General features: G+C 52.8%; 1 protein-coding gene across 1 annotated transcript in view; it reads right to left on the reverse strand.

Annotated features, from left to right (window-relative positions):
• Window positions 1–10,844, reverse strand: part of ZBTB7C (zinc finger and BTB domain containing 7C) — a 351,806-nt gene extending 340,962 nt beyond the window's left edge. The window contains exon 1 of the mRNA XM_043558760.1: window positions 10,635–10,844. The gene's annotated coding sequence lies outside the window, so the exon portion shown is untranslated. The remainder of the gene's footprint in view (window positions 1–10,634) is intronic.
• Window positions 10,845–16,056: the final 5,212 nt, after the last annotated feature.

Raw genomic sequence — 16,056 nt, forward strand, 5'->3', positions numbered from 1 at the left:
GGAAACTCAGTGTCCATTTAAGTGAAGCTCAAGAATAGGGGTTCTGGAATCTGAACAGATAGGCAGTGGCTGAGAGAGGCAGCGGAGAGGAATCAGGGACGTGACGTCCCAAGCTGTGGTCAGAAAGCCTTGCTGCTCGCACACAGCCAGTCGGCCCAGAGCCCCCTCCCGGGCACCCTGTACCTCCCCCTCCCCTACCACCTGCCCAGCACATAGTAGGAACTCCAGAAACACGGGTTTAATACACGACTGCCGACAAGGCAACTAACTCATTTTCCAGAAAGTTCAATGCAAAAACTTGTCTATTCTCCTCTTAACCCTCAAACAGGCAAGCAACTTTATTCTTTGAAATTTTATTCTTTATTTTGCGAACAATAAATCAGCAAATTTAAAATGCTGTCAATGTGTCGATAGAAAACTCAAGGATTGCTTTCATAACAAAAATCATTGGGTAAGAACCAAGATTATTATAGGGGCGCCTGGGTGGCTCAGTCGGTTGAGCATCTAACTTCGGCTCAGGTCACGATCTCATGGTTTGTGGGTTCGAGCCCCACGTCGGGCTCTGTGCTGACAGCTCAGAGCCTGGAGCCTGCTTCGAATTCTGTGTCTCCCCCTCTCTCTGCCACTCCCCCACTTATGCTCGGTCTCTATCAAAAATAAATAAATGTAAAAAAAAATTTTTTTTTAAACCCAGAGTATTATATAAGCAAAAGACTGGAAACATCTAAAATCTCTAACTCTAAGGGGCTGGTTCACTGAGTCAAGGAATACCCACACAATGGAATCTATGTAGTAGAAACAAACAAGCAAAAAACAACGAAGAAGTTCTTTATAGTCGGAGAGTCAGTTGTGCCCAAGATTTTGTGTTCAGTGGAAAATGTAAAGTGAAATATAGGGTGTGTGGTATGCTTCCATTTGGGTAAAAACCTTCAAAAATACAGACACACGTGTACGTATACCTGCACACGTGTATACATACTTTCTTGTATGTTCACAACGTGTCTTTACGCTGAAGAGACCAGTGACAGCAGTTGCCTCAAAGTAAGGGGACCAAGAGACGAGGAGAGAGAAAGATGTTTCGTTTTGAATACCCTTTTGTACCTTTTGAATGTTAAACCATGTAAGTATTGACCTATTCGCAAAAATTAAATTAAAAATTCAAGGCAAACAATGTGTGGAAAAGTAATAAAAAATCTAGTTTAGGAAAACATACAAGAGAAATCCTCATTTAAAAAAATGGTTCACGGCAGCCTGTTGAGTCATCTGTAAACTGTGGAGGAGACGAAATCTGGGGAGGAAGCCCTGCGTGGCAGAAACGATGCCCCGGCAGCCGTGGCCACCTCCGCGGCCTTGACGGGCAACCGGAGGGCGCTGGGGCCTCTCTGACCCTCCGTCTCCTCATTTGTGAACGGAAGTGTTTGGACCAGCCCTTAAAGCAGGCAGGCCCCCTCCCCGTGTGGGAATCAGAGGTCCTCAGGTAGATACACCTACTCACTTGCCGAGCATCTAATTTAACAAGAAGAGACACTCCTTTAAAAAGAGAAAGAGGGTCTGTCTGTGGCAGGGCGATAAAAACCTCAAATCCCTCCTCGCCAGAGTGCAATAAAACCAACGTGTCTAACTTCGGGAGCTTAAAATACATTTGCGGACACACCCTTCCCTCCAAACACACCTGCTGCCTTTTTCCTCCCTCTTCCCACATCCTCTCTGGACAGGCCGAGTGCCCGTTGATGACAGAGCTGGAAGATTTCCTTTTTTGTTCTAATGTTTCCTGCGGGCCCCTCCCCTCTTTTATGCCTGCCATTCACAGCCATCTGGGATGACCCAGGAACAAGAAGCCGCTTCAGGATTTAAGGACGATGAAAATACGTAGCTTTTTACAAATAATAGTTAGCACTCCGCTCCCTCCGTCCCCAGAACATACTTTTAAATAAAGGCAACGTAATGGTGGTGAGAGGATATTGGCCATTGCTAGAGAGGCTTACGTGTCTCTCTAAATTGTCCAGACAGAACTTTCTACCACGTACTTGAAAATGTGGGGCCTGGACAATCTCTCTGCCGCCCAAACTTTCTCTCCAAGCCGCATCTCCAACCTCTTCCAAGTTAGGAAGTGGCTAAGTCTGTTTTCCATGGCTTTCTCTTAGGAAATGAGAGCCAAGAATGGTTCTTGGAGGTAATGTCAGCTCATTTTACAGATGGAGAAACTGAGGCCTGTATGGGTGGGAAGGCTCCCTCAGGCATACACAACACACCCGCCACTGGGCCAGGACAAAAGTCAGGCCCCGCAAGCCTTTGCTTCTTCCCTAAGGTACTGGCTTTCCCTCGTTCCTGCCCAGAGACCCAGCTGTCTTCCCCCGCCCTGCCCCGTAACACCAGCCCCCCAGACCGGCCCACCTGACCTGGGCCCCAGGCTGGCTGTGCTGACCCGGGGGACCGCTGAGCACCTGCAATGGGACAAGGGGCACATGGAGAAACGGTGACACTTTGGATATATTGGGTTAAACTAAATGCATTTCCTTTTCACTTTTTACTTCTGCTTCCTTTTACTTTTTCTTTTTTTTTAATGTGGCTACTGGGAAACTTAAAATGACATAGATGACCCACGCTATATTTTTACCAGGCTGCCCCGCGCCAGGTCATGTGCTGTTACCCATTTAGCTCCCAGTCAGCAGAACTGACCTGCCCCATGTCCCACTCTCTGTGTGGCCACCAGTCTCTGTTCTAAAGACCAACTCATGCCCAGGAGTTGAGGAGTAAATAATGTGCCCCCGCCAGTGACATCGAGAACGAGCCTCTGAAGCCTCAGGGTGATTTTCGCAAGCGTATCTCCCCTTCCATGGGAGGGACGGAGGGAGGGATTCTGGCACCCCTCACGTGACATTGATTCTACCCTCATGAACAGTGGCTTCCCAGTGGTCATCTTTCCTGTAGATGGGATTTTTGTCCCCTTGAAGTATGGTGGTAGCTTGGGGAGGAGGAAGAAAACAGGCTTAGATGTTTGGGGGCCCCAATCCTCCGCCTTCCCTCCTCTCCCTTCAGGTTTGGAGTCGAATTCACAATCGCATGAATAACAGTGGCTTCCACGTTATACACGCCTCAGTCTTTGTCGGGAGCCCTGACGCCTCTTTGTATCGTGTCATCTCATTTCCCCATCCACCCCGTGAATCTGGCGTTCAACATTTTCTAGACGAGGAAACTAGAGCTTTGAGACGTTATGCAACATGCCCAACATGATCAGAAAAAGTGGCCAAGCCACAGGATTCAGGTCTGATCAGCTCCAAAACCCATGCTCCTCACCGTCCCTTAACTTCTTGAGGCCTCGGTGTCCCCACCTGCAGTACGGCCATGGAGGCAGGGTGGAGCTCTGTGACCCACGAGGGCCCATCCTCCCCGGAACTGGGTTCTGGGCTCATGAGGAGCCGCCATTTTGAAGGGCCTCCAGCTCCTGGTGGAGCTACACCCCTCATGCTGGGCTGACAGACTTGTTCTCTCAACTCTGAGGCTCCACACAGCCCGCTCTCCTGCCTGGGTGCCCTCTCTCTCTTGTCTCCAGGGAATTAAGCATCTCTAGCCCCTTATATCAACACTGCACCTAAACGTCACCTCCTCCAAAAACCCCCCAAAACTGGTAAGTCAGAGAAGTGCTTCTCGTGTTGCCCTTTCCCGCTTCCCAGGACGTGACGATCTTCCTCACCCCTTCACCCCCAGGGCCCTGCCCTCCCTTGTCAGCCAAACTCACCCCCCAAAGAGGCCCTGACATGGCCAGACATGGTCTCATCTTCCCAATCATGGTCTCTCCTCCCACAGGAAGGCTTCTGCATTTCCTTCATTCAGCAAAATATTTCCTGAGCACCTAGAGTGCAGTGGGCATTCTTCCAGGTCTTGGCAACATGGCGGTGATGGTGACAAAGCCCCTGGGCCCCTGAAGGAGCGAAGGCTGTCTCCAGACATTCATGCCCTAAACACACTAATCCAATGACGTGGGCTCTTACTTCTCAAGACTGTCCTGCTATTTTTACTTTTAGGTCAAGGAATGATTAGTGAATGGGTACTGGGTCTGGTTTTTTTGCAGGCATGTAATAGTTAAATCAAGTAGGATACGTAATTTGAAGGAATGCTACACATCTATTAAAATATGTTTCTATAGAACATGATGGCGCTGGTAAATGTGATAGAATGCTCAGTAAGGAGATATGGTGATGTCTCTCCTCACACAGTGATGGAGAGAGATAAGGAGTGAGCAGTAACTTCCTAAGTGCTTTGGCCATGTGTTGGGGGTGGGGACTGTTTTCCTAATTTAAACCGTAGAAGGTAAAGCTCACTGAAATCTTCTCCGCCAGTGGGGAAATGTGGAAAATACATTTTCTTCTAAGTATCAGGGATTCACGGTGGGAATGGCTCAGACTCTCAAGAGAAGAAACCTTTCCGTTTATTAAGAGATGGCATGAGGGGTGGTGCCGGGGTGGCTCAGTTGGTTAAACGTCAGACTTCGGCTCAGGTTGTGATCTTGCAGTTCGTGAGTTCGAGCCCCGCGTGGGGCTCTGTGCTGACAGCTCAGAGCCTGGGGCCTGCCTTGGATTCTGTGTCTCCCTCTCTCTCTGCCCACTCCCGCTCACACACTGTCGCTCTCTCTCTCTCTCTCTCTCTCTCAAAAATAAATAAACATTAAAAAAAAATTAAAAAGAGACGGCATGAATTTGGAGCACCTGCGTGGCTCCGTCAGTTACGAGTCAGTCTCTTGATTTCGGTTCGGTTCATGATCTCATGGTTCCTGGGATTGAGCCCTGCATGGGGCTCTGCACTAACAACACAGGGCTTGCTTGGGATGCTCTGTCTCCCTCTCTCTCTGCCCCTCCCAGTTTGCACGCTCGCTCACACACTTTCTCTCTCTCTCTCTCTCAAAACAAATAAATAAACATTTTTGAAAAAAGAGATGGCATGAGTTTTAAACGTTTCAGAAAACCGCATTTAATCTTAAGATACATTTATACGTGTGGGGGGGGTGTGCGTGCACACACATGCGTGTGGGTTTTGGTGGGAACAGGAAAAAAGACTAGAAGGAACGCACCAAAATTAGGGTGTTGTCACAGTTTTTGGTTTAAGTGTTACACATGCCGATATTCTCCAAAGTTTCTATCGTGACTCTCATTGCTTTCATAGTCAGAAAGGAAGCGGTAAACTGAACACTAATAGTTTTTTAATTTCCTCATGAATCTGTCTTTACAGGCACCATGGCAGTGGGGTTTGGGAACCAGCAGGGTGCGAAACACAAACGAAATCCCCCGTTCCTGCAGGGCTGAGTGCACCCCTTGGCCCTGACGAGAAACCCTCCCTCCATCCACGCTGGCAGCCAGCTGTCCACAGCTGTTCCGAGGAGACTGCGAATGAATGGAGCTGGTGGAAAAACACAACATTCCTGACTCTCCAAGGATGGCATTATGCTTGGAACTCTCGCTCACCAAAGAAGTAAATAAACAGAGAGAGAGGTGGCAGCCAAGCCGGCCAGAGGAGCTCCAGGCCTGGAGGCGGCTCAGTTGCCAGGGCTCCGGACCCCTAACATACCATCGCAAAGAAGACCCCTCTGCCTGAGCCGGCCGGCCTTGTCGAGTCAGGGCTAACGCCAGGTGGCCGTGGCCCTCCCGGCCTGTGTCTCGTGAATGCCATCTTCCCTTCCTGCCACCATCAGAGTCTAGGGGAGCAAGTTTTTGTGCCCGTCGGCTGAAGAGATCAGAGGGCAGGGCCCCCGGATGGTTCATCTTCACAGACCCCTGGCACTCACTGGCAGGCCCACTCACCATCTATCTCCTCGGGCACTGCTACACGCCAGGTGCTGTTCTGGGGCCAAGGACACAATGGGGAGCAAAAGAGACCAGGTCCCTGTACTCGTGGTGCTTACGTTCTAAAGGGAGAGACAAGCCAGAGACGAGAGGAAAATCAAGAGTATATCCGAGAGAGAGGTGGGTGCTATGAAGAATGTAAGACGGGGTGCTGTTTCAGCTGGGACCTGAATGACAAGGGGCGGGGCAGGGTGGGGTGGGGGGGGGATGGCGGGCAACTGGGGAAAGCTCTGAGGGAAGGACACGCCACATGAAAAGAAGAGTCAAGGAGAAACACATGGGCTTGATGTGTTCGCAGAACAAAGAAGATCCAGCAGGGTGGAGTACAGGCAGTCGAGGGAGTCCCCGAGGCAGGCAGGGGCCGGACCCCAGGGTCCCCACGAGAGAGTAAGCAAAGGAGTGGCCCACCTGCCTGACAAAAGGAAACCCACTCTGCTTGATCTGTGAGGTCGGACTGGGCTTTGGCAGCTCCTAGAAAAAGACTCCATCGCTGTCTGTTGCTCCCAGCATCTCTGGCCGTGTGAAATGGCCAATCAGCTTGGCCCAGGGCTCTCAAAATGCCTGTGGAAACCTGGCTCTTCTCACGCACACCCCGATTCTCTGCCTCCTTGGCCTCCCCGTGCCAAGGCGTGCTGCTGGCGGCAACGAAGAAGCAAACCTGACCGCCCTCCACCCACCCACCAGTGCCCCCCAGCACTCGCTCAGCAAACATTTGCGGGGCCCAGGACTGGCGCCGGGTGCTGGGGGTGTGATGATGAGCAACACACAAGCCCCGCCCCGGAGACCCCCCTGCAAGAGATGCCCGGGCCAGGCTCGGGAGGCACCACCCGCGGCCAGGGGCTGCCCGGCACCCACCTCTCCACGTAGGGCCCCCCGCTTGTCTTCTCTCCCTGGCAAAACCTGCCGCGAGCCCCTGAAATGGATCTGATGGGAGGATTAATTCACGGCAAGGGGCTGAACCGAGAGACAAGCTCAGTGCCTTGCTCGCTTCCTCCACCACCCACCCTCATTCTTCCCTCCACCAACCCAGGGGGAAAATATGCCCAGTAGCAGGGATGAGGCTGTAACCAGTGGCATGACAGATACCGTTTCCCTGAAGACAAAAGAGGACTCAGGTGTTGGTCTGAAGAGGGTCAAGGCGAGGGGGACCACAGGGGTCCAGGGGAGGGGTGGGCAAGGAGGGAGAGTTTGCGTGCAAGCCCCACACCTCCCTGGCCAGCACCACACAGAACTGCTTCAGCTCATGGTCAGGGCGAACCGTATCTGCTACGTCGCTTTCAGAATCTCCCCGCACATAAAAATCGTTATGGCCGTTATTCAGAAAAGCCAAGTCCCCCACTTTTGCAGATTCTTAAGTTCTGCCCTGTGAGGTTTCTGGGGTAAGCCTCGTTTTGTGTAAAGGGGGGAGGGGGGCGGGGTCAGAGCCTGAGAAACAGTGCACACACTGGCTCTAGAAAACCTTTGTATCTTAAAACTCCCAGAGCAGCCGAGGTTCCAAGAGGCCCCACAGGACCCCTCCATGCGGGTCAGAGTTCACAACAATACCCACCATGCAGATGGGTGGTGGTTTTCTTCCAGTGAGGCACAGCTGCCCTGGGGAGAAGTCACCACTGAAGATGGTTCCAGACCCTTGAGTCTCTTCTTCCCAGGAGGAGAGGAGGGGTTATAAATAGCCTGGACTCCTTCAGCCCTACACAGGCACAGATCCCACACCCCCGCCCCAGCCTCAGCCAGCTGGTCCCTCCTCCCCCAAGTTCCCACAGCCTGCTATAAGAGGGAGGAAACTGCTCACCCACTGCGGGGGTGGGGAACATCAGAGAGAGTGGCCTCCCATGAATTGTCACTGTAGCCCCACCACACCTCTGCACCCTTCTGCAATGGCAGTGCTTGGAGAGGGGTAGTGGGCAATATGTTCAGGCGGCCTCTTACACCCCAAGCACCTCCGAAAAACCCTGAGCTGAAGGCCCAGAGTACGTTAATGCACTCCATGAAGTGTAGGAATAACACCCTCTCCTCTCTCTGCCTCAGCTTCCCCGTCCGTAAGACAGACAAACGGCTGGGCTGAACTGTGCACCTGCTGGGGATGGCCCTGACATTAGCATGCACTGAAAGTGGAAAGACACTGTCCAAATGTAACCCCGGACTGTCATGATGATGCCCGCTCTTGGTCTCATCTACAGGAGCCCCAGTCACAGCTGGGGAGACACGGATTCTTATCTGCTCACGAGAGCAGAAGACTTCTGCTCGGTGGCATTGCGTGAGCCTTGAATTCCTGATACTGCATGCCCTTGAAAGCAATAAAACTTACAAAATATTCTCTCTCACAAGTCACTTCTGACTAATACAGATCGACACAGGCCGCACCCACACCTATTTTGATTTAATATGGTTCTGCTGGACGTACATGACAATATATATCAAAGGATGAGCATTGCCCTAGAATAGTTTGATTGGGGAGGGGAAGCTCCCTCAACAATCAGTCTGTTTACCATTCAAATCCTTCCCACTCATACACACTGCTAAGAAACAAGTGGCTAAAATCTAAGTGGCCAACTCCCAGTTCTTTTTAATTAAGACACTTTGTTTGCTCAATAAAATACGGCGTAAAAAACATTTACTGAAAACCCACTCATTGATGTCTAATAGCTGTGTCAAACACTCATAACAACATTTATTCCAACACCCCCAGATAATAGCCCATCTTTCTCATTTGGTATCCACAACAGCACAACATTTGTGTCCAAGTGTAATTGATCCAGAATTGGGCTCCCTTTCAAAAATATCTGTAAAACCTAATTACCAGGAAAACAGAGTTCTGGCATCCTACGGAAAGAGGGTGCTTCACAATGAGACAAGCTGCAAACTCGTCTTGGCCAATCAAGCTGCATTATGTTACCAGAGGAGTTTGAGGAATTTGGGGTGATGAGGGAGCAGGAAAAGTTGGAATAGAGTCAGACTGGAATCTTCAGTGATAGTCCTGATTTTTTTTTTTTCTTTTTTGAGCCAAGGGCAGAGGACAGGAAATATATACCACATTAGCTGGCAAACATGGATGCAGAAAGTACCAGACAATGAGCCCGCGATCGGCTTGGGGTGTGGGGTGGCATTTCTGATCTCGGGCCCTACAAGGCCTTCCTTGCCCAAGGAACTCTCTCCACCCTGGTCTGGGAGGCTGATGTCATTTCTAGTCTCCCCGGGGTTTCTAACCTCTGTGACAGGTCACTTTCCCTTGGGCCTGAGTCTGCTCATCTGTAAAATGAATGTTCCTCATATCTCTAGGACATCTTTCGGCTTCAAAATTCTGTGACCTTTTTTAAAGCAAAGGGCACGCTTTCTGCTCAGGGACTCCGTGGGGTTCGGGGACTAGGGAGCGGCAGCGGCAATGAAGGACTCAGTGTTTCCAACCACCTCTCACGCAGTTCTGTGCAGACTTGCACCAGGTGGGTATCAAACCCACTCCGGGGATAAAGATTCCTTTCAGCCCAGGCCGGACCTCCCCGGGTGGTTCTAACCTCCATGCCCTGGATTCGACAACCGGCCAATGAGGAAGCCGGCCAAACCGCTGGACTTCTCTCCCAGAGCCTCTCTCCCAGAGCGGACCAGGGCACATCTTCCTCTTCGGAGGGGTGCTCTCTTCCCACCTTCATCCTCTTTGTGTCTCAGAGACCCCAGACATCCCAGCCCGAGCCTTGCCAAGGATGCAGTGAAGCTCCCCAGGCAGGGAGCACACACAACCGACTCCGGGCTCCCCTCGGCCCTGGACCCTCCTCGCCTACGTTTGGGTAGGAACCTCCACAGCTGGTTTCAAAGGAAAGGAGAGTTGCGGCTGCTTTGCCTTTTCTTTGGCTCCTCCTAAAGAAACAGACAAGCAGCCCGAATAACAAAGCAGCACAGCGGCCAGAGACGATTCGATCTCAAAGGAGCAAGAGATACGCACGCCAGGAGCGAAGACGAGCGCGGTTCCTAGGAGGAGACCCCGCGCTGCCCCGTGTGGGCGACAGGTAGCGGGCTGGCCTCAGTCTAACTTTCCCGAGGCACCGAGGCACGGCGCGCGTGAGCCCATTTCGCGAGGCTTCCCAAAGGACAGCCGCGGGAGCCCCGAGGTCCCCACAAGGGCGCCCCCCTCCCCGGGCAGGGACGGCCACGAAGCCCGGGAGCGGCGGCGCGAGATGCGGGATCCCAGACTTTCCAGCCCCCTTTCTCGTCTTCAAGATGAGACAGTGTGAGGTGCGGGTGCCGAAGTCTCAGGAAACCGTCACTCTCCAAAATGCTCCGGCGCCTTCCCGGCAGAAGTGCGGTAAAACTTTTGGCAGGAACCACCTGTGGCTGCCGACGGGCCCGCCCCGTCCCGGCCCGGAGGCGCCGCCGAGCCCCGGGCCGCACGCGTCCGCAGAAGTTCCCCTCCAGCCCCGCGCGCCACTTCGCTCCGGGCCGCGGTGCCAGCCAGGAGGCGCGGCGCCCGCTCGCTGGCTCGCTCTCCGCTGGCTCTCCCCTCCTCCCTCCCTCCTCCTCCCGCCTCCTCTCGTTGCATGGCTGCCGCACGGAGCCCCTGAATAGCCACCGCAGCCCCCCGCCTCCTGCCCGCCGCGCTGGGGGCGCCCCTGCCCCCGCCGGCGCCCCGGGGCGCGCGGACCGCCGGCCTCCTAGCAACAGCCCCGACACGGCTTGCCGGCGTCGGCGATGCGGAGCCACCCTCCGGGAGCCCCGCGACCCCCTGACCCGCCTCGGCGGCCGAGGTGCGGGAGAGACCGTGACCCTCGCCGCCGGTGCCCGAGCCCGGCGCGCGAAGCCACTCACCTCTGCGCGCCGCCAGCCCCGCGCGCCTGCCGCACTTGGCGCCGGGCCGCGGTCCTCGCGTCCTCCGTCGCCGCCGCCGCGGTCCGTCCGTGCCTGTGCGCCCGAGCAGCGCGGGCCGCGCGCTGTCAGAGTCTCGTGGCGGGGCTGCGCCGGCGGGTGTGGAGCCGAGCGGCGGCGGCGGCGGCGGCGGCGGCGGCGGGCGCGCGGGCAGCTCCTCCCTCCCCGCGCCGCGCCTCCGCCCTCCTCGCGCCCCGCCTCCCGCGCCGCGGCTGTCAGCCCCGCGCCCCGCGCCCGGCGCCCGCGCGGCCCGCGCCACCCGCTCGGGGGGCGCACGGGGCTAAAGGGCCCGGATGTCTACGGTCGCCTCTCCGCGCGCCCGCCCCCTCCGCGGCGCCCCCTCCCCGCCTGCCACACTTGCACTTGCTGCGCCCCGACCTCCTCCCCGGCTCCGCGGAATTTCTATTTTGACAGGAACTGTGGCGGTGGGCGGCGCGGCGGGGGACGCCCCGGACCCGCGGAGGCGGCGGGCGGCTGGCAGGACCCCGGCGCGGGGGCGGAGTGGGGGGCCAGGCAGAGCCACCATCCGCTCGGGGCTTTTTTCTTTCTTTCCTTTTTTCTCTTTGCCTCCTCCAGGATTTAAAGGGACAGCCCCGGCCGAGGCGAGGGGCCAGGCGGCCGCCGTTTCTCCGGTCTCCAGACGCCCTCTGCGGCCCGGCCGGACCCGCCCGCACCCGGAGCGCAGGCTCCCGACCGCCGGGTATTTTTAGGTCCACACCCGGCCCGGGGCAGCGGTGCGGCGGAGCTTGGCTCGCCCGCCCCGGCGCACGGCTATTTTTACAGAGTCCGGTTGGGGGAGGAAATAAAACAACTCAGCAACTGCTTTCCCATTCGAAAGTAGGGAGTAAAGAGTGGGGGCGAGAAGTTTCCCAAATGCTCTCGGAATTCCAGCGAGTCAGAAAGACACCTCTCCGACACGAGCAACTACGGGCTTGCCCCATTTCAGGGCGCCCAAATCCCGGCGGGAAGCCCCGCCCCAGAGACCGCTCGGGCGCGGGGTCTCCCACCCCTCGCCGGGCGGAGCCCCCGCACCCCTCACCCCGCTCGCCAGGGACCCGCCAGCGGCCACCGGTCACTCCCCTGGACGGCCTTAGAAGGCGGCCTTCCAGAGCATCCAATCGCCCAGCAACGCAGCCAAGGGACGGGCCCTCGGAGCGCTTGGCTCCGCCCCGTCCCGCCAAGCCCCGCCCCCGCTGTTACAGCACGGGCGGGAGAGTCTAGGTGGGTCGCGCCGCGCGGAGCACTGACAGACAGCGCTTAGGACCCATCCCAGGGAAGAGGCAGGAGGTCTCCGCCCGCGAGCGACGGCGGGAGCGGTTGCGGGCGAGGCCGCGCTCGGCCAGACGTTCTGGACACCAGCGGGCCGGGACACGCAGGGACTGGCTTTTCTCTCTGCATATTTGCCACTCACCCCTCCGCCCTCTGGGCGGACTTCGGACCCCTTGCCCGCCCTCGGATCCCTTGCCCGCCCTCGGATGTCAGCGGGTTCTCTCTCAAGGGCTCCTCCATCAGACGCGGGCAAGTTGGCGGTCCTCAAGTTCCTGCAGGGGCTGAGCTTTCCTGGACCGAGAGGGGCGGCCAGGACGGTCGAGAAAGCGAATCCCTCCCTCCCGTGCCTATTCTGGCCATTGGCTAATGAAAGAGCAGGAGAGCTGTTGCTGTCTGGGTAATGTCTTTTCACGTTGGAGATACTCGATGGCGTCCTTTACAGCAGTCACAAGAATGTGTGGACCTCTTGCTCGGCACTTCTTCCCAGTGTCGCTCATTGGCATTTTTTATCGCTTCGTTCATTCGTGTAATAAATGCACATTGTAAGGCACCACGTTGGGATAGCGAAAGACAGGCGAAACACTCTGGAATAGGATGTGACAGTGGACAGCTAGGTACAAACATGAAAGGGGAATCTGGAACATGGGGTTTTGTATATCGTCTTTCACTTGCTAGAGACGCCTGGCTTTTCCTGCAAAGTAAATATCATTCATTCAATAGTTTGAACAACCACCTTACCCAAACCGTTCAAAGGTTCATAAGAAGTCCAGGGAAGTCCGTCCCAGAAACTTAAGAGATTTTTAGATTCAGGATATCAGGCTTCCAAGTTGCTAGAGCTTCCAGTGGCAAAATCATACCCTTGCTTCGAGCCCTAAGAGCCATTGCCCTCCCAAATTAGGTTGTCTCTCTCTTCTCCTTTCATTAAAGGGTGTTCAGCAATTTGGAGTTCTGCTGACCCAGCTGATACGGTGAAGCTTCTAAGCCAGAAGCATGGGGTTGCATTTGGGGAGTACCGGGAGGATCTAAGCTCTGGAATGGCAAGGCGCTAACAGATGATGGGACTGCAGTTCTGGGGCTGAGGGCAGCTAGAGCCATGGAAAGGGTGTTTTGTTTGAGAAAAGAATTTTCTACCAAATTAGAAATGTCTCTTCTCTGGGTACAGTTGCTCAGAGCAGATCACTGAATGGCTTTCCATGCCATGAGCTGTGGGAGAAGGGTTCCATGTTCTGGACAGTGAGCCTCCGTGCTACTGAGTCTAATCATGCAGGCAAAACTTATAAATTTAAGAACAATGGGGATGAGAATGGTCTGCAAATAGTAATACTATAGAATATTTTTAAAGAAAGCAGCTAGTCATAAAATACCCACAGATTATGTCAGTTTGCATGTTTTTCCTGCACAAATGGAAAATACAAAATAAAAAATATGTAACCTTAAAAAAATAAAAAATAAAAAATAATAAAGAAAGCAGCTAGTACTCCTGAAACCACTTATGCACTGTATGTTAACTAAAATTTAAATAATAATAACATTTTTAAGCAGCTCTTATGCTACATTTTTGTTCCTTTGATATTTTTTTGCCACAAGGGTTTGAGCTCCTTCCCCAGCTTGGTGTCCTCAGTGCCTAACACACTTAACACCTAATAGGTGCTCACTAAAAGATTAATAAACCGGGGCGCCTGGGTGGCTCAGTCGGTTGAGCGTCCGACTTTGGCTCAGGTCATGATCTCGCTGTCTGTGAGTTCGAGCCCCACGACGGGCTCTGTGCTGACAGCTCAGAGCCTGGAGCCTGTTTCAGATGCTGTGTCTCCCTCTCTCTCTGCCCCTCCCCCACTCTTGCTCTGTCTCTGTTTGTCAATAATAAATAAACATTAAAACATTTTTAAAAAATTTAAAAGCCAAATGAATGAAAAGTCCTTTTAGAATGGTGAAGGTGTGGTAACACATAAGGACAGAGATCCAGAGAACTCTGTAAGGCTCATTTGCAATATACTTGTTGGTAGGTAACTGCATCATAGGTAAATCTGACCATAGGTAGTAGGATTTACTGGCTCCTGCCAGACTCATCTACTTATCAGCCATGGAACATAGAAAGGCATATCATTCATGTCCTCGTGCCTCTGCTTCCCAATCCATAAAAAGGGGATAATAACGGGAAGTTTCCACCCCATCGATACGCTGGCATGACCAACGAGAAAGGCTGTGAGCAAGTATTGCCCAATGGACAACACTCCTTAAGGAGCATATTGAGCACCTTGGAGTACTTTGTAAATTATCAGTATTAGTTATTAGAATAAATTGTACAGAAATTGTCAGGGAATCAGGTTCAAAACTTTACCTGTGTCCCAAGGATGGTAAAAGGCTGATTCCAGAGAAGGGGAAAAGAAGGGAATTAACTTTTACAGAGCTCCTCTAGAATCAGAACTCCTGACACGGACCGTCGTACATTCCTCCTAACAACTGTGCACAATACATTTCATGGTTATTTATCGAAGAGAAATCTGGTATCAGCAGTGGTAATGACCAAGTTCCCACCGCTGGGAAGTGGCAGAGGCAGTCCCGGAACTCGGATTTGTGAGTTCAGGAATTCACCTACGTCCCATGCTGCCAAGCTGCATCTACATCCCGTGCTGATGAAAGCGATGGTCCATGTTACCACAAGGCAGGGTGGGCATGAGGCAATCCCGGTCGAGAGGAACTTCCTGGAAGAGGCAGCATCTGATTCAGTCCTTTAAGTCAGGATGGTTTATGTATCTCTCCCTCTCTCTCTCTCTCTCTCTCTCTCTCTCTCTCTCTCTCTCATTGTTTGAAATAATTTCAGATTTTCAGAAAAGTTAACAAAGATAGTATAACGAATTCCCATATACCTTCACCCAGGTATCCTGTGGGGAACATTTACCATGTTCGCTGTATCTTGCTGCCTCTCTATACATACATATTCCCTTTGTCCTAAACCATTTGAAAGTAAGCTGGAGACATAAGGCACTTCTACTGATAAAGTCTTCAATGAGTGTCTTCTAACAACATGGACATTCTCTTACATAATTAAAATCAGGAAATTGCCTTTGATACTATTATCTAATCTAAACTACACCTAGACATTGCCACGTATCTCACTCAAGGCAAAAATGAGAGATAAATCAACTCTGGTCAGGATTTAATCCAGGATTATATGTTGCATCCAGCTGTCATATCCCTTGGGAGGGTATTTTTATTATCAAAAATAAATTTTCTTAATTCTCATTTCTTCTTTTATTTTTTTTTTTAATTTTTTTTCAACGTTTTTATTTATTTTTGGGACAGAGCGAGACAGAGCATGAACGGGGAAGGGGCAGAGAGAGAGGGAGACACAGAATCGGAAACAGGCTCCAGGCTCTGAGCCATCAGCCCAGAGCCCAACGCGGGGCTCGAACTCCCGGACCGCGAGAGAGATCGTGACCTGGCTGAAGTCGGACGCTTAACCGACTGCGCCACCCAGGCGCCCCTCATTTCTTCTTTTAAATGGCCACACGTGTATGGTTTATATAGGGTAACAATGGCAATCTCCTTGATCACCCTTTAGGCAGGTTCCTCTGAGCCCTCTTTTTGACGAGGCCTCACCCTTGGGCCCTGTCTTCAGCCTGCCAAACCCAGTTGTGGAAAGAATCCTGCTAAGTCAGTTTAGTTAGAATCCCCCCACCCTTGCTATCTGATCACCCTGGTTTGCCTTTAGCAAGACTCCTGTTACGTCAGTTTAGCAAGAATCCGCCCACTGGGATGTTAGTAATTTTCCATCCACTGACCCCCACCTTCCTTGGCTATAAATCCTCACCTGTCCTTGTTGAACCTGATCTCTCTCCCCTACTGCAATTCCCCTTTTGCAATAGTCTCAAAAAAAATCTTCCTTGCCATTTTAACAAGTGTTAGAACAATTTCTTCTTCAATAGTGCCAAAGAAAATATAGAAAAGATTTAAACCCGTCTGCAGTTGCCCACCAGATATAACCTTAATTAATCCTTGGCTAATTTAAATGTATTAATACTCAGTTTCTTTTTAATGTACAGGTGTAATCCAAGCACACAACCACCACCCCCTTCCAGGGGCCAGCTTCCCCTAG

This window comes from Prionailurus bengalensis, chromosome D3 (assembly GCF_016509475.1).
Source record: "Prionailurus bengalensis isolate Pbe53 chromosome D3, Fcat_Pben_1.1_paternal_pri, whole genome shotgun sequence".
In the NCBI taxonomy this organism is placed as follows: domain Eukaryota; kingdom Metazoa; phylum Chordata; class Mammalia; order Carnivora; family Felidae; genus Prionailurus; species Prionailurus bengalensis.